This window comes from Cucurbita pepo, chromosome 18, assembly GCF_057944985.1.
Source record: "Cucurbita pepo subsp. pepo isolate OVF chromosome 18, ASM5794498v1, whole genome shotgun sequence".
Lineage (NCBI taxonomy): Eukaryota > Viridiplantae > Streptophyta > Magnoliopsida > Cucurbitales > Cucurbitaceae > Cucurbita > Cucurbita pepo.
The window spans coordinates 1,048,602-1,074,252 of NC_141815.1; the positions used below are offsets into that span (position 1 = coordinate 1,048,602).

Sequence of the window (25,651 nt, forward strand, 5' to 3'; positions counted from 1 at the left end):
CGAAAATATTACAAATTAGATCTCATTTTTGTTTTCATCATTTTTATATTATCGACCTTAGTTCAGTTGGTAGAGTGGAGGACTGTAGTGGATCAGCAAACTTGTAGTACATCCTTAGGTCACTGGTTCAAATTCGGTAGGTCTGATTTTTATTTTCATCTTTTTTATATTATCGACCATCTCAGTTATTACTTGCACATGAATAGAATAATTAAATGTATATGCAATTATGCCATTTATCGACCTTAGTTCAGTTGGTATAGCGGAGGATTGTAGTAGGTCAATGGACTTTTAGTAAATCCTTAGGTCACTTGTTCGAATCCGTAGTTCGGTTTTTGTTTTAATCTTTTTTTATATTATCGACTATCTGAGTTATTACTTGCACATGAATAGAATACTTAAATGTATAAGCAATTTTGCCATTCAACGACCTTAGCTCAGTTGGTAGAGCGGAGGACTGTAGTGGGTCAATAGACTCTTAGTAAATCCTTAGGTCACTGGTTCGAATCCGGTAGCTCGGAATTTGGTTTTAATCTTTATTTATATGATCGACCATCTGAGTTATTACTTGCACATGAAAAGGAAAATTAAATGTATGAAACAATTATGCCATTCACTAATCGTAGCTCAGTTGGTAGAGCGGAGGACTCTAGTGGGTCACTAGACTTGTAGTAAATCCTTAGGTCACTAGTTCAAATTAGGTCTGATTTTTGTTTTCATCTTTTTTATATTATCGACCATCTTCGTTATTACTTGCACATGAATAGAATAATTAAATGTATATGGACTTATGGCATTTACCGACCATCTTCGTTATTACTTGCACATGAATAGAATAATTAAATGTATATGCACTTATGCCATTTACCGACCTTAGTTCAGTTGGTAGAGTGGAGGACTGTAGTGGATTAGTAGACTTGTAGTACATCCTTAGGTCACTGGTTCAAATTCGGTAGGTCTGATTTTTATTTTCATCTTTTTTATATTATCGACCATATGAGTTATTACTTGCACATGAATAGAATAATTAAATGTATATGCAATTCTGCCATTTACCGACCTTTGTTCAGTTGGTATAGCGGAGGATTGTAGTAGGTCAATGGACTTTTAGTAAATCCTTAGGTCACTTGTTCGAATCCGTAGGTCCGTTTTTGTTTTAGTCGTTTTTTATATTATCGACCATCTGAGTTATTACTTGCACATGAATAGAATAATTAAATGTATATGCAATTATGCCATTCTTCGACCTTTGTTCAATTGGTAGAGCGGAGGATTGTAGTAGGTCAATGGACTTTTAGTAAATCCTTAGGTCACTAGTTCGAATTCGTAGGTCGGTTTTTGTTTTAATCTTTTTTTATATTATCAACCATCTGAGTTATTACTAGCACATGAATAGGATTATTAAATGTCTAAGCAATTTTGCCATTCACCGACCTTAGCTCAGTTGGTAGAGCGGAGGATTGTAGTGGGTCAATAGACTCTTAAGTAAATCCTTAGGTCACTAGTTCAAATCCGGTAGGTCGGATTTTTGTTTTAATCTTTTTTTATATGATCGACCATCCGAGTTATTAGTTGCACATGAAAAAGAAAATTAAATGTATGAAACAATTATGCCATTCACCAACCGTAGATCAGTTGGTAGAGCGGAGGACTCTAGTGGGTCACTAGACTTGTAGTAAATCCTTAGGTCACTAGTTCAAATTAGGTCTGATTTTTGTTTTCATCTTTTTTATATTATCGACCATCTCAGTTATTACTTGCACATGAATAGAATAATTAAATGTATATGCAATTCTGCCATTTACCGACCTTTGTTCAGTTGGTATAGCGGAGGATTGTAGTAGGTCAATGGACTTTTAGTAAATCCTTAGGTCACTTGTTCGAATCCGTAGGTCCGTTTTTGTTTTAGTCGTTTTTTATATTATCGACCATCTCAGTTATTACTTGCACATGAATAGAATAATTAAATGTATATGCAATTATGCCATTCTCCGACCTTTGTTCAATTGGTAGAGCGGAGGATTGTAGTAGGTCAATGGACTTTTAGTAAATCCTTAGGTCACTAGTTCGAATTCGTAGGTCGGTTTTTGTTTTAATCTTTTTTTATATTATAACCATCTGAGTTATTACTAGCACATGAATAGGATTATTAAATGTCTAAGCAATTTTGCCATTCACCGACCTTAGCTCAGTTGGTAGAGCGGAGGACTGTAGTGGGTCAATAGACTCTTAGGTAAATCCTTAGGTCACTGGTTCAAATCCGGTAGGTCGGATTTTTGTTTTAATCTTTTTTAAATATATGAAACAATTATGCCATTCACCGACCTTAACTCAGTTGGTAGAGCAGAGGACTGTAGTGGATTAGTAGACTTGTAGTACATCCTTAGGTCACTGGTTCAAATTAGGTCTGATTTTTGTTTTCATCTTTTTTATATTATCGACCTTGCACATGAAAAGGAAAATTAAATATATGAAACAATTATGCCATTCACCGACCTTAGCTCAGTTGGTAGAGCGGAGGTGGTAGAGCGGAGGACTGTAGTGGATTAGTAGACTTGTAGTACATCCTTAGGTCACTGATTCAAATTCGGTAGGTCTGATTTTTGTTTTCATCTTTTTTATATTATCGACCATCTCAGTTATTACTTGCACATGAATAGAATAATTAAATGTATATGCAATTATGCCATTTACCGACCTTAGTTCAGTTGGTATAGCGGAGGATTGTAGTAGGTCAATGGACTTTTAGTAAATCCTTAGGTCACTTGTTCGAATCCGTAGGTCGGTTTTTGTTTTAATCTTTTTTTATATTATCGACCATTTGAGTTATTACTTGCACATGAATAGAATAATTAAATGTATAAGCAATTATGCCATTCACCGACCTTAGCTCAGTTGGTACAGTGGAGGACTGTAGTGGGTCAATAGACTCTTAGTAAATCCTTAGGTCACTCGTTTGAATCCAGTAGGTCAGATTTTTGTTTTTATCATTTTTTATATTATCGACCATCTGAGTTACTATTTCAACATGAAAAGAAAAATTAAATGTATGAAACAATTATGCCATTCACTAACTTTAACTGAGTTGGTAGAGCGGAGGACTGTAGTGGGTGAGTAAACTTGTAGTAAATCCTTAGTGCACTGGTTCGAATCCGGTAGGTTGGATTTTTGTTTTCATCTTTTTTATATTATCGACCATCTCAATTATTACTTGAACATGAATGGAATAATTAAATGTATATGCAATTATGCCATTCACTGACTTTAGTTTAGTTGGTAGAGCAGAGGATTGTAGTAAGTTTATGGACTTTTAGTAAATCCTTAGGTCACTTGTTTTAATCTGTAGGTCGGTTTTCGTTTTAATCATTTTTTATATTATCGACCATCTGAGTTATTACTTGCACATGAATAGAATAATTAAATGTATAAGCAATTATGCCATTCACCTACCTGAGCTCAGTTGGTAGAGCGTACCATTCACCGACCTTAGCTCAGTTTGTAGAGCGTGCCATTCACCGACCTTAGCTCAGTTGGTAGAGCGTGCCATTCACCGATCTTAGCTCAGTTGGTAGAGTAGAGGACTGTAGTGGGTCAATAGACTCTTAGTAAATCCTTAGGTCACTGGTTCGGATTCGATAGGTGCCATCTGAGTTATTACTTGCACATAAATAAAATAATTAAATGTATATGCAATTATGCCATTCACCGACCTTAGCTCAATTGGTAGAGCGTAGGACTATAGTGGGTCACTTGACTCTTAGTAAATCCTTAGGTCATTGGTTCGAATTCGGTAGGTCGGATTTTTGTTTTAATCTTTTTTATATTATCGACCATTTGAGTTATTACTTGCACATGAAAAGAAAAATTAAATGTATGAAGCAATTATGTCATTCACCGACCTTAGCTCAATTGGTAGAGCGGAGGACTCTAGTGGGTAAATAGACTCTTAATAAATCCTTAGGTCATGGTTCAACATTTTTCTTCCATTGGTTTTGAGAAACCAATCTCTACCTCTTTCCATAGACCCTCTACTATGAACAAATTTTCTATCAGGGGTATTACTTGCACATGAAAAGAATAATAATTAATAGTGTAAAATTACTATAATTCTTTTAAGGTAATGTAACTTAGGTTTTTGATCTAGATGACCTTCGAAACTCAAGACTCTTCAAAAATCTTCTAAAAAATTTATTATGACTCTATGGCTTTCTAGAATAACTAAGGCTTGTTTCAACATATTTCTTCCATTGGTTTTGAGAAACCAATCTCTACCTCACTCCATAGACCCTCTGTTATGAGCAAATTTTCCATCAGCTCACTCCAATGATCATAGTGACCATCGAAGTGGGATCTTCATTAAAGTTTTGTCTTCAATCATACTCTATGTATTTGATAACTTAAAAATTGCTACTTTGTGAAGCGTGATGGTGGCTCTGGTTGTAAGGTTTTGAAAGAAGAATGACTAAGCCAGAAACATAAACCATTGTAGTTGCAAGTGATAATATTATTGAATAGCTGGTATAGTCTTGCAAATAAGGATAGAAATAGAAACTAACCCAAATTCGTTAAACTAAATAGCTAAAAATACTCTACCTATCCCAAAAACGATCTTTATTTAACTGTATTTGACATAATCAAATTCTTCGATGGTGCATGCATTGCGGCTGTTGTATGCACCATATTATTTATGTTATGTGTATGTGTTCTATGTAATGGCATATGATGCTATGATATGTACGCATGTGATACTTTACATCATGTTGTAAATGAAATGAAATACTATGTACGTTACGTTATATATTGTCATGTAAAGTTATGTGATGAATCATAGGATGATTACCATGTATACATAATGCATATATATAATATGTCATGGATGAAATGAGGGAGGGAATGATGTTAATGTTATGCTATGAATGTAAGGACCTCATGCATGCATATCGGGATACTTCCCTATTGTGTTCTGTTAGTATGCACACATACCTTCGATATTTATGTTTGCCATGATATCATGCAGACCTTTCCTTTTCTGTGGCGTCTAGCGACGTGTAATGCATTGTGCCCGACCAAGCCAGGACTAGGGGTACGTATACAAGCCTACTTGGTGGTTTCATGTGCGCATGTGTGGGCCGTGTGTGGGGAAGTGTGGGGAAGTACCACACATCCAACCCTACTCGAAACTGGAAAAAGTTCAAGGCCATGTTACGGCTTTAAAGGATAAGTCTCAATTACGTTATGTGTGTGATTGCATTATTAACCCCAACAATAGGGTGACTTGTTGAGTATTTCTTAAAATACTAAGTCATATGCTACCCTTATATTTTTCAAGTATAGGTAAAGTGTTCATGCAAGACTGGCGGTGAATACTGGGATGCTCACGAAAGTCAAGATAGAGCAAATAGTATGCATTAAATTTCATTTAGTAGCGGTAGGTAGTTTTATTTCATTTTTCATTTTAAAAACTATACTATTTCAAATTTCTTGTTTTGAATTAAATGTGTAAGTCCGAAAACAACATGATTAAGAGATTTATTATGAATTTCCACATATGTTATTTAAAGCATAGATCTAGTGATGTCACTAATCTAGGCGTCAAGATGATTAAGAGTGTTACATATAAAGTTAACTACATTTTTAATGAGATAAGCTTAATATAAAATTATATAAATTTTCTTTCATTTAATTTTCATTCGTTAATACCTATATTATAAATAATAGGTGTTAAATTTTAGATATTTTGAGTTTATTAGCCGTCAATATTAATAATTATTCTCAAATAAATGATTAATATAAAGTTGTAAATAATTAGTATAATATTCAAGTTGAAAAATTAATCTTAAAAAAATAACTAATGATAGATTATGTTTTTTAAACACCATTAATGTGACAAAATAACTAATGATAAATACTTTTTAAACACCATATTGATACCAACACCAACCGTCAAAATCGCACTTTTATTGGCAAGAGATTGGTAATTGTGCAACACTCACTTTCAACATGGAGTGAGTTAAGCCAACTTAGGATCTCGTCGTCTATGGCTCAACAACATATGCTAGGTCTCTAGCCCCATTTCGAGAAACTTTTAGAAAACAAGGGTAGAGAGACTTTGAAAGAATTTGAAAACAAGATTGCAAGAAAGATTGAAAACAATGTTATATGACTAGACCCAAGGGGCAACACAGCGACTTAAATAGCATATAACTTTTTTGATAGTGAGAATTTGACAAATATAGTACATTTTGAGGCGATTCATGTCTAACAGGTATAAACGTGATTCCACCAAATGGTCATACAAAATCTAAGTAGGAGAAGTTGACGACTAGTGGCATCCCCTATAGTACATTCTAGAGCATTTCATGTCTACCATGCATAGACAAGTTTCTGCCGAAATGTTACACTTAGAAGAGACAAGGAAATCATACATCATGAAAGCAATAAAGGAAAGCGATAAAGTTACAAGGCAAGAGTTTTGGCATGTAATGGATATGCAACTTGGACAACACGTCTTGGATAAGCATGACCGTGACAGTCACTGGATGTCAGTATCACTTGTTGACTATCAGTTGGTTCGATCTCAACCCTGCGAGATCCACCAAACAAAATCAAACAATCAATCATTCATCATCCCATTCCATCCCATCAAACAAATTCGAACAAGCTAAGTCATTTTTCATTTCAATTTCAATTCCTGTCCATAAGGAATTAAAACAAGATCTTGATCCATATGCATCAAAACATCACAAAGGGAGAAAGTTCACAGGCTTGAATGTCACACAACTGTTGGTTGAACTGAAATTGTGATGCAATAGGTACGGAAGCAATTTGATGAACATCTTTAATAGGGTGAATTCGAGGGACGAAAGCAAGCTAACTTAGAGTTAGATAGAACTTCAGCTAAGGCTATCCAAGTGAATGACCTTACTATTGGCATGGTTATTTGATGTTAACACATGCCCCGTGGTTCTGTACGTGTCATATATATTGATATATGTGAATTGTTTATGGATCTTATGATATGATATGTATATGTTACAATACGGGAATTGTATGATAACTTTTACGGTACGATGTGTTCAATGATATGTTTGAGATAAGATACGAGAACGATGCACTAAATGTAATGTAATGATAGGAGTAGATACATTCATGAAACGTTAAGGTTAGGTTATGTATCGAAGTGCTATGTATACGAGAGATTGATAAAAACGATATGGTCACAATCGATTGATAAAAGAATATGGTTAGGTTATGAATAGAAGGGATAGAATTATGATAGATTGATTGAATGATAACATTAGAATACACTCCTTTAACGATATGACTAAGGTAGTTCATGTAACGATATAACTATGATAGATATAAGAATGTTAAGGCTATGATAATTTAGGAAACGATATGACTACAAAGTGTTTACGAAATGATATGATTATGATCTAACATGTGAATGACGGATATATATATATATATATACACACATATGATATGTTAAGGTACGAGATATGTGATAATTTACATGTTTATGATATGATATATTGTGATGCAATATGTTATGATATGATATGTATCTGATGAAAACTGTTATGTCTGGAGCATGAAATGTTATGATATAATATATTTATGTAATTTGAATGATATGATGTGATTGACATGCAAAACGACGAACTAGCATGAAATACAACCCCAGCATATACATGAAAGATAACGATGCGTGAAATTATATGAAAAACAATATGATACGTACGGAACACTAGCGAGGTTGTATTGAATGATAATGAAAATGGAAAAAGGTTGGGACCTCATGCATTATTGTTTGCTCATGCATTGGTGGATACCCTTACCCTTCACGATAGTGCGGACGCATATGTTACGAGGCAGGAAAACAATCATTATGATTATCATAATGCTGCGATGACCAAGCTGGAAAACGATTCTTATGTTTATCATAATGTTGCGATGGTCAGGCAGAAAAACGATCATTATGTTTAACCTAATGCTACCATGACAGTTACTGGTTTTAATGGGTGTCCGGCCTGAGGAACTCCCAAAGTATACTCGCCCAACAAGGAAAGTGGCCCAGCGGTGTGCGAACTAACTGGTGAGTCCATACTCGCATGTATGGGCTGTGTGTAGAGTATATGGTACACATTCAAGTTACCCGTTAGGATAGTACCATACGAAAATAGATTGAAAGGATAGGTCCCGTCATTGCATTCGCATGTTATTGCATTTAACCTCCAAAAGTGGGGTCACTTACTGAGTATTTCTTTAAATACTCAATTCACATGTTACTTCTATTCCAGGTTAAGCCAAGGAATTCATGTACGGTTGATGACGGCATCGCAACTCGAGACCATGACACATGCATAGGGTAGTAGTATTTCTTTTCTTAGACTTAAGCTAGAATAAATTTTTTTTTATTTAAACGTTTATTTATTTTATTTAGTTGTTTGTTGCGTCGTTATTAAAGGTATTTTCAAAACACGTAAGTCCATGGTTGTGTTTTAAGATGAAGGTGATGTTTAATGAAAGTTCAAAAGAAATATTTCCGCATTCAATGTTTATGATATGTACATAGTGGCGACCTTAAATTAAGTAGAAAATTTTAGGTTGTTATATATATAAAAGTAGTACTAAGCAAAAAATGGTTGGAAAATCATCCGATGGAATCAATTGTCTAAAATTATCTTTTTAATGTGACACTTGTATAAAACAATGGTACATGAATTAACCGAGACCACATTCGAACGAAACCAATATTGAAAATAGACGGTAACGACCCTAATTTCAAAAGGAAACTAGAGGCACTACCATGTACATAATATAAATTTTTTTTATGCGAAAACATTTATATAAAACATTTCATAAAGCCATATCATGGTCTTATTATTGGTTTAAATATGAGTCTGGAAGCAAAACAAATGGAATATTTCAAGTAAATTAAAATAAAAGAATGGAAAATATTAAAAGAATAACTATTTATAACCTAAAATCTAAGAAAATGCAAGTTCTTGTTGATGGGACTTATCATTTAAAATCGTATCTACCGAGGTTTGAGACTGCAAAGGAAGTTGCACTAGCAATCTGTTAATCCTCTAGGCGGCTAAAGTTGCAACACCGTTTAGTAGTAATCACTCGTGTGCATCATGGTGTTCCCTGGCTTGTTAGTCCTCTCTTCCATGGCGTTATCTACACTATACGGCTCCATGAATCTCGACTGGTGGTTGTCGGCATCATGCTCGTCGTAAGGTAACTCAATAGTCTTTTCTTCTTCTCCCTCATTTTCTCTCTGTATCATGTTTTTTTTTTTTTTTTTTTTTTTTTTTGCATGTAGATTCTGTGAGGTGCGGCTTCTTAGCATCGAGAAAAATGTGTAGGGTGACAGTGCGAGAATCTCGATGAGTCGCCGGAATTCTTAACCCCTTTTTCCTACGACCTGTTTTTTTTTTTTTTTTTTTTGGTGTCACGCCCCAGAATTTCAACACACCAAAATTACCACGAATGACTCAACAGACAAAGTAACGCACAAAAGTAGAAGAAAACAAGGTAAAAAAAAATTGAAGTATAAATTTTCTCGCGAGTTTAAAATCATTCAAGTAGGGAAAAAAAATACAAAATATATAATGGGTAAAAGAGATCGGGGTACATTATATGATAAATATCAACTATTCAAAAGTAAACTAGACAGACGCCCTGGGTCGAAATTCTCTTTCTGTGACTTTCAAGCTCCCGAGCACCCCCATCGTGGTGAACTGTAAATTCACAGACCTGGAAAAAAAAAAAAGTGTAGAAAGGAATGAGTATAAACATACTCAGTAACCAACCTACTTGTAAACTCTTAATCGCATTTAAATCTTAGAACCACCGACTATACTCTAGATCCTAGAGTCTCAGTACTCTCAGTCCACAGTTCGAAGTAGAAGAACTTAACCTTTGAAGCGGTATTCAGCGCTTGAGGATTAGGTGCTCCCTCATAAAAACATGTACCCTTGGTACAACCCCGCTAGAATTAGTCACCTACATGGTCAACGTCCTTCCATAGGATGGACCCGCCATGCAAGCAACCTTGACCCGCCTGTGTGATCAACATCCTACCATAAGACGGATCCACCATGCAGAGTAGTCGATCTACCACCGAGTAACACCTCCCTAACTAGCATCACACCTAGCTCAACGATACCACACTAGAGTAGAAAGGGAAGTGGAGAATACTCGATGGCTATACCAGCTACTATCGGCTAAGAGGTCTTCTCCCTTCGTCCTGGGGTCCTAACGTGGTCCTCTAGGCTTTCAGATTCACTCATTCAAGACTTACAAGTCTATAACTGTCGAGGGTTAAAGGGTCTCTCGCTCTAACTGTCCCTCACGATACTACTGACCGCAACATCAGAAGGATTCCCTATCTGAACCCAACTCAATCCTTACAAGTGCACACCCTAGGCATAACTCAACACTACAGCTTATCAATCATATCTTAAGTTCACACAATCATTCGATAGGAGTTTATGTAAGATTAACAATGCATGCAGCCGCACAAGTTCAATAGGGTGATAACATCCATCAGCACCTGGAGCACAGGTACACAAATACCCTCGTCCGTCAACATAGCGTGAACAAATATAAGCAATAGTAAGACAATCTAGAAAGCATATAAAATTGAGAATGAAAACCCACTAGGGTAGCAAGTCCAACAAATATATAATTAACTTCTAAAGTGCAGAGTACTATAAGACCTAGCCACCTAGATGATCTAGCATGCATGCAAAACCAAGCTCACCTCCAAGTATTACTTCTTAATTTCGTGTGGTTACTTACAGGTTTGTTGTGTACCTTCTCGAAGTTGATTTATAGTCGTAAAGGAGTCCAAAAATTACGAATTCTCTCTATAGGCACCTAGTTTACAGTAAAATAGGAATAGCACTGAAATCGAAATGAAAAACTTACAAATAGAGAAAAACAGATGAAAATAGGTGGCCCACGCCCCTCCACACGCTGGCAGACTCCCCTACGCGCCCTCCATGCGCAATGCACAAGTGCGGGCAGCGCGCAGGTAGAGGCGCGCTTCAAGCCCCAGAGGATGTAGACTTACCCTTCAAAGTTTCAAGACGTGACATGTGTCATGCAGGAACTAGCGGTAGGACTCGAGTTGGACAGTAGTTCAACGGGTCGCTTCACAGAGCGCAGGTCGGTTTTCAGTTCGGGTATCTGGGTCGAAAGTTGGACGCGTGTCAGTGCACGGCTTCGGATGCCTCTCCACAGATTGCTCGATGAATGTCCCTCTTTTTTTCGGACGTGTCACCCTCCTTTCCGACCGCCGCGTGTCCGTTCCCGATTGCCTGAGTTCATCTAATTTCCAGAGTCTTGTCAAATTCCATATCAACCAATTTATTTTGAATTTTTCTATCTTCCAATCTGCAACTCGAATTAACTCGATTCCTTCACCATAATTCATGGTCTCAAGTCCAACTATCCACATATATTTTTCTTGCATTTTTTTTTATACTTACAGACCTTAATAAATGGGATCGAATAGCATGAAAAACTAAGTTCCTTACCGAAGTTGGACGATTCTCAATTTTGCTTTCCGACACAATTTTTTGACGTGATTCCTCCAAAAATATGCAAGAATCCTCACCTAAGGTATTGTAACTTGATTATTAAGACCTAAATCATATGAAACTCATGAATCTAGGACGAAATCCCGAAATAAAAGAGGTTTCGGACTTATCTCGATTTCTTGTCCGTTTCTCACCGGAAACGAACAATCCAAACGCTTAGACTGCTCCTCTTGATCCTTTGAGTAGATCTGAAGGGAGACCTAGATCGAAAGTGTATCGGCGTTCAGGTTTGGGTGCGATTAAATCACCATTTTTTTAAAAAAAAAATTCTAAGCTTCTTGATGGGTCTCAAGCATTTTTTTCCTTCTGCACTGATTTGAAAATCACGCTCTAAAATTTCCAATAAAACCTAGAAACTCGTAAAAGTAAAGATGGTGCTAGTTATAAATAAGTGCAAGTTGTACCTCTTTGGCTAGGGTGTTACATTTGGATACTTACATTAGATTGTGAGATCCCTCATTGTTATTTCTTATTCTTAACCCTCATCGGTTGAGGGGATGGTCGTAAGGAAAAATCAAAAGAAGAAAATATCTGCTAACAGTGGGCTTGGGCCGTTACAGAAACCCTCCTCTAAAAACTAATATCGCATAAGCATAATGGATATCCTTACCTGTAAGTAAAATTTGGAATACTTAGAAATCAAGTTTCAATAAGAATCATGAAACTTCTAGTTTATTTATAAACAATTTCCTATTTTACATTTTTAATTATCCTAAATCCTCCTTCAAATCAATCTTAAATCATGGTTTTCTAAATTTAAAATATCTTGAAGATCTCCATAAATACCTATAAATCTTTGACTACGATCATACGCCTCTTACAAACGGTATATTTTTAAGACTCCTATTTAAACATATAAGATCATGATATCGTTTTATAAAATGTTTTAAATAAATGTTTTTGCATAACAAAAAAATTATATTACATTCGGATATAGTCTCAGTTCATTCATGTACTCTTGGTTTACACAAGTGTCACATTAAAAAGATAATTTTAGAAATTTGTTCCCTCATATGATTTCTAACCATGTTTTGTTTAGTACTTCGTAGTTTAAAAGGAAAGTTTATACAAATTTGGTATTTCTATGTTCATATATAGTGATAAAATCTAAATTCATATAAGATACATTACCAAATTTAAAATCATATCTCATAAAAAGATAAATGTATTACTTTCCAAACTAAGAGGGTCGGTAGATTAGATAGAGTTGAGTTAAGAGATTTTTTTAGATTGAACTCAATTGTTCCGTTAAAAATCAGAACTAAAATATTTATTTATATTCGATCTTAAATTTGTAAATCAATTTCAATATATATTTTTAAAAATAGATTTTAAATACTTAAAAAAAATTATGTTTATGAGTAGTTGAGAATAAATAATAAAAAAGTAATTATATAATTAAATAAAATTGAAATAAATATATTTTAAAATTAACAGCAATTTAATTTTACGGAGACTGATGAACCAATTAAATCTATAAAAATTTCCATTTATTTGAATCCAAGTCAACCTAAATAAGTTCATAATCCACCCAAAACCGTACTCGATGAGTTAGCTTGATCAAATTTTACTAGTCATTGTGTTTTTTCACCATCTCTATCCAAAACTCTTGTATCTCATTTCAATAGTACTTAGGGTGATGTTATATGTCATTACCATTGACTTGTACTCGAGTTGGCATCCCTAAAGAACAAAGTTAGGTGAACATAAATTTGGTAGTTTTCTGTAGCATTAAATGACACCAAAACTCGAGCTCCTTTCCTTTTCCTATATAAGAACCTCCATAGTTCACAACTTTCTCACACAAACAAGACAATACTTCTCTTATTATCTTCACCTTTTCAGTCGTATTTTTGTACAAACAATGGCAGCAATGTCTTCCACAATGAAGTTAGTAGTTGTATTCCTGGTCTGCTTAGCCATTTTTTCACCATCGACCAAGACCCTCGTGGCAGCAGACTTTGATGCTGATTTCAGTATCATTGGTTGCATTCCTTTTATTGCAGAAGGAGCAATGTGTGTGGTAGAAGCTCTCACGGTTCCACTTGGTGCTATTGGCACTTGCTGCAAAGCCGTTTTGAAGCTTAGTGATTGTGACTCTAATATTTTCAAAAGTATTCCCCAATCCGACATGGATACAGTTAAGCATATTTGTAATATGTTACCGGCTTAAGCTTTTAGAACAAAAGTTCTATGGGTTTATTAAATAAAAATAAATAAGAAAGTTAAATGATTATAATGAGTTTTTTCTCTACAATACTATGTCCTTGTAATATTATGATAGAGAGTGAATGTTGTTCGAGAGAATTTAAGTTCCTTTGAATGAGAATCAACGTTTTTTCACCATTTATTGAAGGTCGCTTCTAAAATTGTATTTTAACTCTCATAAACAAATAAAAAAATAAACAATTGTCCCGTGAATTCTACCCTTCATCTAGATGACTTTTTTTTTTCTTCTTCTTTTTATGAACGGGAAGAGTATTATTTTTCTTTAGGCACAAAGTTAAGGAAATTAGCTTGACATTTAAATCACTGACTATACCATATTAAATGTATTATAAAGCTTACGTAAATTCTAATCCGTTAAAATCATGCATTTTACGTAAAAAAAAAAATGTTCAATTTAATTCGAACTAAAGATTATTATTTTAAGCTCAAGCATAATGTTCTGCTCGGCTCGAGGGAGTATGGAAAAGTTCAAGTAAGAACTTGATAAAGTGCAAATTTGGAAAAGTAGCCCAAAAAGGGTTTTTTTTTTTTGGGAAATAACCTAATAAGGAGTAAATTTGGGAAGTTAACCCATAAGAACTCCAAATTTTTAAAGGAAGTCTCATTTAATTTGTAAATTCGCGGAATTAACCGAAAAGGGTATTTTTAAAAAATAGCCTTAAGAAAGTAAAATTGAGAAATTAAACCACATGACTCCAAATTTTAAAGTGAGTTTCGCTTTCAAGAGGAAATTTGCAAAAATAGTCCTAAAGTTGCAATTTTGGAAAAATGACCCTAAACTTTGTTAATTGGAAAATTAGTCCAACCAAAATTTAGTCAAATTTGCAAATTAATCCACCAAAGTAAAAAATTTCCCAAATTAATCAGATGCCCTCGCATCCTCAACCTACCACCACGCTCCCCATATGCCCTCGACACCCCAGACAACTGCATGCCCTTCCATCCGAGAATAGACGAGAATACAGAGAGTCATACCACCACGAAACCCTCTGTGAATATACGTAGTCGGCAAAATAGAGAAACCCGATTTCATATGCGACGACAAGTGAAGCATGGTGAATGGTAACCTACAGAAACTTCGAGAATATTTATGGTATGATTGTGGGACGGATTAGGTAGAATTAAATTTTAGAGAATAGCCTTAAGCTAGCATCAAGGGGTCAGAGTAGCTTCGACCTAGACCAACTAAGTAAGTGGTCTTACTATCGGTATGGTTGGAGGTGTTGTGTTATTCATGATGACACGTGCCTAATGGCGTCGCATGTATCATATGTGTGATATGTGTATTGTGTTTATGATATGATATGATGTATGACATGATATGTGGTATGACAAGATGTGTTGTACAATATGCCATGTAATGATATGATATTGTTTGTTATATGATATATCCACATATGCTCAATAACATTAAAATACAAATGGATGTCATATATGCCTTGACAAATTAAAGATAAGCTATGAAGTACCGTGATATGCTATGACATGTATGACGTATGAGGACTTGTTTTGAGATAAGAAGATTTGTGATGTACAACCCGTGGATGTGTTTTAAATCTTATGCTATTAAATAAAATGAAATTGAGCAAAGGGGTTGTCTTATATAAATAGAGCAAAGGGTTGTCTTATATGATTTATTTACTAGGATAAATTTTAGATTTCATGCATAAATGTATTTTTCATGCATCAGAATATTTCTCTTTATGATGAGTACGAACGCGTACGTTATGAAAAAGAAAAGGATTTTCGTGTTTAACATGATGCTACGACAGTCGCTATTCCTTTCAAGTGTCCGATATCAGCACTAGAGACGCTAGTCTGATAGCACGAGGTCCAGAGCGTGTGCAAATCGACTAGTAGATCCATATTCACACGTACCGTTTGTGTGTAAAGTAATAAATACACATCCGATGACTCGAATTGGAAAGCTACATAAGAGAATACGGTTTTAAATGATAGGTCCCATTCATATTGCATGCATGTGTGCATTTTCTAACCCCAATTGTGGAGTCACTTACTTATTTGGAAAACTACTCTTTTATTTTAGGTCAAGGCAAGACACCTCTGCACAATTGACGGCGAAATCGCATAAAAAACTATAAAACCTGCACAGGGTAGTTGTATTTATTTACATAGATTTTACGTTTTTTTTAAATGATAGGTCTTTTTTAGTGATAAAAGAGAACTTTTTCATGAAAGAATTGAGAACTAAAGAGGTCTAGGAGGCTCTACCCAATCAAAGGTAATTTTGTGGGAATGTTCACCCAAAACCCGTTGCCTTTGACCTATAAATTGGAGCAACACACACAACTTCTCACTTGAAGCCTATTCCATCATCTTGAAGGGAAGGAAATGAGGATTTGAGTGATAATAATCTCAAAGAAGTGCCTCAACCAATTGTAAAGATATGGGTCTTCTTTGACAATTATCTACGTCCACAATGCACCTAGGCCCACGAAATTAATCTCTAGACCTTCCTTGCAACGTTCTTTACAAGTTTGTAGAAAGAATCAAAGAGAAATAACTATTGTACAAGGCTATAAAAGGTGAGTTCCAGAGCAAGAAAGCCCCGGGGTTTAGCATCTTTCCTTAGTCTAAAGGTTGAAGATAATGAAATGATCAATTCAATCGAACTGGTCACGTCAGCCAAACCAACCGACATGCATTCTTTTGGATTTTAACCCTCTGGTAGATTGGTTTTGTGACACTTGAGTAAAGAGGGTACATGAATGAACCAAAATCGTGTTCAAGTATGAGTGATATTGAAGATATGATGATTAAGAAAGACTGAAATTGAAGTTACTGCCTATACAAATAAGGTATATCTTCCTTTTCAGTGGCTCAATCATAGGAACTCTATAGTTATGCGCACTTTAATTTGAGCAATTTTATGTTGGGTGACCTCCTAGAAATATTTATCGAAATGTATGTGAATGAGAACAAAGTATATTTGAAGGACTCTATTGGTCTGTAACGAGAATGTCGGGGTCATTAAGTGCTAAATTTAGGTTTCTATTTAACTAATTTGAACCACATTGGTACATACATTAATTGTTCTAATATTTAATCTATAAAATAGAATAAATATATTTTTTTCTTTTAATATATCTAATATTTAAATATATATTTAAACACTTCAAATTAATATATTTTTTTCAATTTATATTTAACATATCTAATATACTGAATATTAATTTGAACTCTTCAAATTAAATTTATTTATTTAATATATTAATATATTAAATATTAATTTGAATCTTTTAAATTAAAATTAAACTTATTTCATCTTTTACACTTAATATATTAAATATTAATGAGATAATTTTTATTAAAAAAAATTTAGTATTACTGTGAGCTAGGATTATAACCTCCAATAATAGAAATTTAATTAATTGAACTTTTTTAATTAATCAATTTTCATTTATTAACTATAGGGAACTCTTATGCACTATCGAACAAGTTATGTTTATTGACGTAATTATCACTAACAAGTCAATTAATTATTCACGAGTTGTTCATAATTACAGTTGGATCAAAAGTCTTTTTTATCCTTATAATTACATCTTTCACCTTAAGTACCAATGATTCTCTAATGAACAATTTGATTTATGATTCACCTTAAGTACCAATGATTCTCTAATGAACAATTTGTTTATGATTCAATCATAAATCAAGTCCCTCTCAGGCTAATGAGAGCGTATGACCCCATTATTCAAGTTCTGAAATCAGCACTTAAGAGAACAAATCATCTACTTTCTTTATACCGAAGAACTCATGATATTATTTGGTCCAAAAATGGAAGATATATTGAATAAGCTACAAGAGTCATTCTCACCCATGCAAATCAAAGGACAAGTCCTCCCAGGAAAAAGTTCATAACTCACTCAGGATTAAAATCGAGTCGCATATAATCATCATATGAAATATAAATCTTCTCAATTAACGGATTTATAAACAGAGATTAAATATTTGTTGGATCAGTCTTATACAAAATCATTATATATGATACCCCTTGTAATAACCCAAAATTAAAAAAAAAAAAAATATATATATATATATATATATTTTAAAAGTTGTCTGCACATTGGTTATGTTAAGAAAGAAGGGAATTGGCTCTAGTGTAAAAGGGAGGTCCCTTGTTCTTCCTCTCATCCCATTTGAGCAATCGGAGAATTAATTTTCTGATGGCTTCAGGGTGACATTTTAGCTAATTTGGCTAGATCTTAGATGAAACCATAGATCTTTTCCTTTATACAATTATTCAATACTCAATAAAGTCTCTAATGCACCATGAAGTTTAATACATGGACCATTGTAAAATCTAGAGAATTGAAATTGACGTCATGGTTTATATAGGTTGGCTTGGATACAAATGACAAAATCAACCAAGTAAGTGACCTTACTATAGGATAGACTAAAAATTGTATGAATTATGATGATGTATGAACTGTGTCGTACGATGTCATATGATAGTATGTGATGATGTATGAGTTGTGACGATATATGAGCTGTATTGTATGATGTTGTCTACTAGTGTATGATGATGTATGAGTTATGATGATGTGTGAGTTATGATGCTTGATGATGTGCGTAGTATATATATTTTGATGAATGACATACTTGATATGCTTGATGCACTTTATGGCAATATGATGAGTATGATGATTACGTGACGTTTACCTTAATATTATAATATTTTCCATATTGAGCATGTTATATGATGATGAGTGTCATATTGCATCATGTCATTAGATCGACATAGGACATAACCCTAAGAGCATGAAAATGATATTAATATAAATATTCAAGAGTATGTGTTACCTAGAGTAACAAAGAGATGAGACTAGAGGGTTGTGTTAGAAGAGACATTACGATAGATTTAGAGGGACCTCATGCATATTGTATGTTCATAAGCATAGGGCTACTTCCCCTAGAGATGATGAGTGCGGACGCGCACAGTATGATGATGAGTGCGAATCCGCACGAGTGCCCATGCGTGCATAGATGAGGGTGTTCATGAGGCGCATGATACTATGGGATTTCGCTGACCTTCGGACGTCACTATAGATTAGCTTGACTAGAAGGTCCAGGGAGTGTGCGAGCGCCCTGGAGATTCACACTCGCACGTGTAAATCGTGTATAGGGAAGTACTACACATCCTATTTGTTCGAGACTGGAGGCCACCCTTGTGATGATTAGAGATAGGTCCCTAAATCATGATTGCATGTGTTTGCATTTGCATGCCCCCCTATAATGAGGACACTTACTGAGTATTCTTCGAAATACTTATGTCATATGCCACATCATTTTTCAGGTAAAGGCAAGGCGCACTTGTACGGAGGGCGGCGGCATCGCGAGCAGAGATTGTGGCACGTGCATAGGGTAGACTCATATTTAAATTCCTAGTCTTAAGTTAGAATAGTTTGTTTTGCATTTCATTGTTTTAAATTATTTTGTATTTGTTTTTATTTTCTCTAAATTCAGGATTTCATATTTAAACATGTAAGATCGTAGTTGTGTTTTCCAGAAAAGAAGTTGTTTTATGCATTTTTCGAAGATTAAGTTATAAATGATGTTCATGTAAGAGTTATATTTCTTAATTAGAGATGAGCATGAGACATTAGTAGTGACTCTGAGTATGTGAAACTTTAGGGTCGTCACATATGACGACACATGCCCAGTGGCCCTTCCACATGTCCTCTATGCTTTATATTATATGATGATGTGACTATATTATATGATGATGAGATTATGATATAATATGATGTGACTATGTTATATGATGATACTATATGATGTTATATGACGTTATACGATGATGTTATATGGTGATGCTATGGTGATGATATGATGATGACGACATGATGATGTATGTATGATAACATTACAATGTAAGATGTATGATGATGAGATGACTTAATATGACGTTATTCCATATTAAAATAATGCATACATATTACTTAGAGTAATATGTGAACCGTGTATAGGGTGTCTCAAAGATGATTTAAAAATGAAAACATAGGGACCTCATGCATTGTACATATACATCGGGCTACTTCTCCATTTATGATGATGAGTATGGATGCATACACAATGATGATAATGATGATGATAATTATGATGATCATGCCTCACATGATAATCAAGGGTCTGCTGACCTCTAGACGTCGCTACGAACAACCAACTTGACTATGATGGGTCTAGAGGGGTGCAAACCACTTGGGGATCCACATTCGCTTGTGCGGGTTGTGTGTAGGAAAGTACTACACATCAAATTTTGTCAGAACTGGAGGCTACCCCTATGATGGTTTTAACGATAGGTCCAATATCATGAGTTGCATGTGTTTGCATTTCCTGACTCTAATAGTGGGGTCACTTATGAGTATGTCTTAAAATACTTCGTGTGATACTTCTATTTCAGGCAAAGACAAGACACTTCTGTACGACTGACTACAACATCACAAGTAAAGACCATGACACGTGTATAAGATAGTGGTATTTAATTTTCTTAGACTTAAGTTAGTATAGGGTGTTTTTACTTTTAATGTTTTTATTTGTTTTATTCGGTATTTCTTTATGTTATTTTAAAGACGCTTTTGAACATGTAAGTGAGAGTGTTTTATGATAAAGCTTTAAATGTTTAATTCGCATAAGACCATAGGTTATGATGACAGCAGCAAGTTTAGATTAGTAGAAATCTAGGGTCGTTACACTATGAAATGTTTGGACATAAAGAAAGGCTACGAATCACAACCCATGCTATGATTTGAAAGTTATGTTATGAATGAGATGATTTATGAAAGATTATGTATGCATATTACTAAAAGTAATATGTGAGGAAATAATGGAGGGTGAAAAATATGGGGACCTCATGCATTATTGTATGTTCACGTGCATTGGGATACTTCCCCTTTATGATGAGTACGGATGCGTACATTGTGAGATTGAAATGACCATCATGTTTAGCATGGTGCCACGACGGTCGTTGTTCCCTTCGAGTGTCCGACTACAGTTTAGAGGAGCTAGCCCGACCAGCAAGCCTAAGGGGTGTGCGAGCCCGCCTTGTAGACGCATGCTCGCATGTGTGTGTCGTGTGCAGAGAAGTAGTACACAAGATTACCCACGTATGTGTCGTGGTGGGCCCATGCTCACATATGGTAGTGACTCTATTTCAGTAGGAAATAAGGGTCATTACACCCCTACTCACATGTCTACACATGAACGATGTGGATCAAATTATTTGTAACAATTACAAATGGATGTATCAATAGCCTTATCACGATAAGGCACCAAACATTATCCATATATTTTGGACCCTTTAGGTTATTACTTGCAAATGAAAAGAAAAATTAAATGTATGAAGAAATAAGCGATTCACCGACCTTAGCTTAGTTGGTAGAGCAGAGAACTGTGTTGGGTCAATAGACTCTTAATAAATCCTTAGGTCATTTGTTTTTATATTATGGACCATTTGAGTTATTACTTGCACATGAAAAGAATAATTAAATGTATGAAGCAATTATGTCTTTAACCGACCTTAGCTTAGTTGATGGAGCGGAGGACTGTAGTTGGTCCGTAGACTTGTTGTAAATCCTTAGGGTCACTGGTACGAATCTGGTAGGTCGGATTTTTGTTTTAATCTTTTTTATATTCGACAATCTGAGTTATTACTTGCACATGAAAAGACAAATTAAATGTATGAAGCAATTATGTCATTCACCGACCTTAACTCAATTGGTCGTATGTTTATTATCTTTTTTATATTATGGACCATTTGGGTTATTACTTGCACATGAAAAGATTAATAATTAATAATTAATAGGGTAAAATTACTATAATGCTCCTAAAGTAATATACATTCGGTTTATAATCTAGATGACCTTCGAAACTCAAGACTCATCAAGAATCTTCTAAAAAATTTATTATGACTCTATGACTTTCTAGAATAACTAAGACTTGTATCAACATTTTTCTTCCATTGGTTTTGAGAAACTAATCTCTACCTCACTCAATTCTTGTCCATAAGGAATTAAAACAAGATCTTGATTCAGCATCAAAATATCAAAGGGAGAAAGTTCACAGGCTTAAATGTCTGTCACACAACGGTTGGAAGAACCGAAGGAATTTGATGAACATCTTTAATAGGGTGAATTCGAGGGACGAAAGCAAGCTAACTTGAAATTAGATAAAACTTCAGCTAAGGCTATCCAAGTGAGTGACCTTACTATTGGCATGGTTATATTTGATGTTAACACGTGTTCCGTAGTTCAGCACGTGTCATATGTATTGATATGATCGATTTGATGTTAACACGCTTCTACCACACACATTGCTCCTTCTGCAATAAAGGGAATGCAACCAACGATACTAAAATCAGCATCAAAGTTTGCTGTCACGAGGGTCTTGGTCGATGGTGAAAAAATGGCTAAGCAGACAAGGAATACAACTGCTAACTTCATTGTGGAAGCATTGAGGGACATTGCTGCAATTGTTTGTAGAAAAATACGACTGAAAAGGTGAAGATAACGAGAGAAGTATTGTCTTGTTTGTGTGAGAAAGTTGTGAACTATGGAGGTTGAGTTGGAGTTTTGGTGTCCTTTAATGCCACATAAAACTACCAAATTTATGTTCACCTAACTTTGTTCTTTAGGGATGCCAACATGAGTTTAAGTCAATGGTAATGACATATAACATCACCCCAAGTACTATTGAAATGAGATACAAGAGTTTTGGATAGGGATGGTGAAAAAACTCAATGACTAGTAAAATTCGTTCAACCTAACTCATCGAGTACGGTTTTGGGTGGATTATGAACTTATTTAGGTTGATTTGGATTCAAATAATGAAAAATTTTATAGATTTAGTAGGTTCATGGATTCAGTAAAATTAGATTGGATTGAACCGAAGCAATTCGAATTTATTGTTAATTTTAAAATATATATATTTTTACTTAGGATATAATTTTATAGACATATATTTATTTCATTTTTTTTAATTATATAATTACTTTTTTATTATTTATTCTCAACTCCCCATAAACATGATTTACAAATTTTAAGATTAAAAATAAATAAATATTTTAGTTCTCGTTTTCAACGGGAACAATCGAGTTCAATCTAAAAATTCTCTTAACTCAACTCAATCTAATCTAGAGATACTCTTAGTTTGGAAAGTAGTACATTTTTCTTTTTGTCTTTTTATGAGTTATGATTTCAAAAGCATTACTATAGTTAAGGTTTCAAGATTCTTATTGAAACTTGATTTGTAAGTATCCAAGTTTTACTTACATGTAAGGATATCCATTATGCTTATGCGATACTAGTTTTTAGAGGAGGATTTCTGTAACGGCCCAAGCGCACTATTAGCAGATATTTTCTGCTTTTGATTTTCCCTTTCGATCATCCCCTCAATGTTTTTAAAACCTGGTAAGGAGAGGTTTTCATGCCTTGTAAAAGAATGCTTCATTCTCCAACCCAACCCATGAGTCTTGAGAATAAGAAGTAATGATCCAAATGTAACACCTCCCGTGCAACAGGTACAACTTGCACTTATTTATAACTAGCTCTATCTTTACTTTTAGGAGTTTCTAGATTTTATTGGAAGTCATAGAGCATGATTTTTCAAATCGGTGCAGAAGGAAAAAAATGCTCGAGACACATCGAGGAGCTTCGAAAAAGATTTTTTTAAAAAATGGTGATTTAATAAAAAATTGGGGTCAAAGTCAACGTACCGCAAAAAAAGATTATTTTGCCCCCACACACACCACTTTGAGGGGTCTAGACAAACCTACGAGTAAAGGAAAAGAAAAAAGAGAGAGAGAGAGAAAGTGTAACGACCCCAAATTTTCTACTTAAGGTCGCTATGTATACGTACCATAAACATTGAATGTGGAAGACTTCATTAAAATTTCATAAAACATAACCTTTATCTTAAAACACAGCCATGGACTTACGTGTTTCGAAACATCTTTAAAACGACACAACAAAAGACCCAAAATAAAATAAATAAGCGTTTAAGTTTAAAACATCCTATTCTAGCCTAAGTCTAAGAAAATAAATACCACTATCCTATTCATGTGCCATGGTCTCGAGTTGCGATATCGTCGTCAGCCGTACAGGAATGTCTTGCCTTAACCTAAAAAATGTAGTAGCACATGACTTGAGTATTTAAAGAAATACTCAGTAAGTGACCCTCACTATTGGGGTTAAATGCAACAATCACATGCAATGAGATGATGAGACCTATCTTTCATTCCGTTTTCCCTACGTAGCTGTCCTAACGGGTAATTTTGGACGTGTACCATATACTCTATACACAGCCCATACGTGCGAGTATGGGCTCACCAGCTAGTTTGCACTCCGTTGGGCCACCTTCCTTATCCGGTGGGCATACTCTGGGAGCCCCTTAGGCTGGACACCCGCTAGAACTAGTAACCGTCACGACAGCGCTATGCAAAGCATAACGATCGTTGTTCTGCCATTGGATGTACGCGTCCGTACTCTCGTGATGGGATAAGGATATCCCCCCAAATGCATGAGCACACATAATGCATGAGATCCCAAAACTTTTCCATTTTCATTATCCTTTAATACAACCCCGCTAGCATTATGTACATATCATATCATTTCTCATATCGTTTCAGATATCGTTCATCATTCATGTCATATCGTTTCTCATTCTTCAGTTCTCAAACATACATAATTCTAACGGGGTTATACTCCATGCCATTTATCGTAATTTCATGTCATTCATATCATGTTGTGTACACACAATTTAAGAGACCTGACATAACGTTCTATGCTTTTAACATAACATTTCATCATATACACATCATACCATGACATATTGCATCATAATGTATCATATCATAAACAAGTCATAACGTAAACACTTCATAGTCATATCATTCTCTAACTTATCATAGCCTTAACGTTCTTATACCTATCACAGACATATAATTATGTGAACGTACCTTAGTCATCTCATCACAAGAGCTTAACCTAATGCTATCGTTCTATCAATCCTAACACTATCGTTTTATCAATCTATCACAAACCTATCCCTATTCTTCCTTCAATCTCTGTTATCCATATCACTCCGGTATGTAACCTAACCTTAACATTTCATGAACGTATTTTACTTCTATCGTTACATTTCATTTTGTGCATCCTTCTTGTATCCTATCTCAAACATATCCTTGAACACATCGTACCGTAATTATTATCATACAATTCACATATTATAACATATACATAACATATAGGAAGCATATCGATCCACAAACAATTCACACATATCAATATATATGACACGTGCCCTGCACGTGTCAACATCAAATATAACCATGCTGATAGTAAGGTCACTTACCTGGTTAGCTTAGGCTGATGTTACGTCGTTATCCTTAATGAAAGTCCATTGAAATCCAAGTCAACCTATGTGAGCCCATGACATCATTTTCAAGTTTGAACTCTATAAAATTATTTTTCTAATTTACATTGAGCATTGTTAAATTCTGATGTTTCTAGTTAGATGAAATTTAACGGAGTTACTTGCCCTATGATATTTCCTGTTTTATTTTTTTAATTCTGTTCAACTAATCTTTCCTCACTCTTCCCTCTCCTCGGTAATTATTTTCACCAGATATTATTGGCCAATTTTGTTAATCTATTCTTACTTCCAAATCTTCCCTATTTATTTTTATTTCTTTTTTTATTTCTTTTTTTTTTAATTCTTTCTTTTCCGTTAACACTATTCTGGATTTCCATCTCTATTTAGTTTTTTTTTTTTATTTATTTATTTATTTT

General features: G+C 34.6%; 3 non-coding genes across 3 annotated transcripts; all 3 read left to right on the forward strand.

The window, feature by feature from the left end:
• Positions 1-426: 426 nt before the first annotated feature.
• On the forward strand, positions 427-521 carry TRNAY-GUA (transfer RNA tyrosine (anticodon GUA)). The gene is made up of 2 exons: positions 427-463; positions 486-521. It is a non-coding gene; the product is annotated as a tRNA-Tyr (tRNA).
• A 908-nt stretch (positions 522-1,429) lies between these two features.
• On the forward strand, positions 1,430-1,525 carry TRNAY-GUA (transfer RNA tyrosine (anticodon GUA)). The gene is made up of 2 exons: positions 1,430-1,466; positions 1,490-1,525. It is a non-coding gene; the product is annotated as a tRNA-Tyr (tRNA).
• A 652-nt stretch (positions 1,526-2,177) lies between these two features.
• On the forward strand, positions 2,178-2,273 carry TRNAY-GUA (transfer RNA tyrosine (anticodon GUA)). The gene is made up of 2 exons: positions 2,178-2,214; positions 2,238-2,273. It is a non-coding gene; the product is annotated as a tRNA-Tyr (tRNA).
• Positions 2,274-25,651: the final 23,378 nt, after the last annotated feature.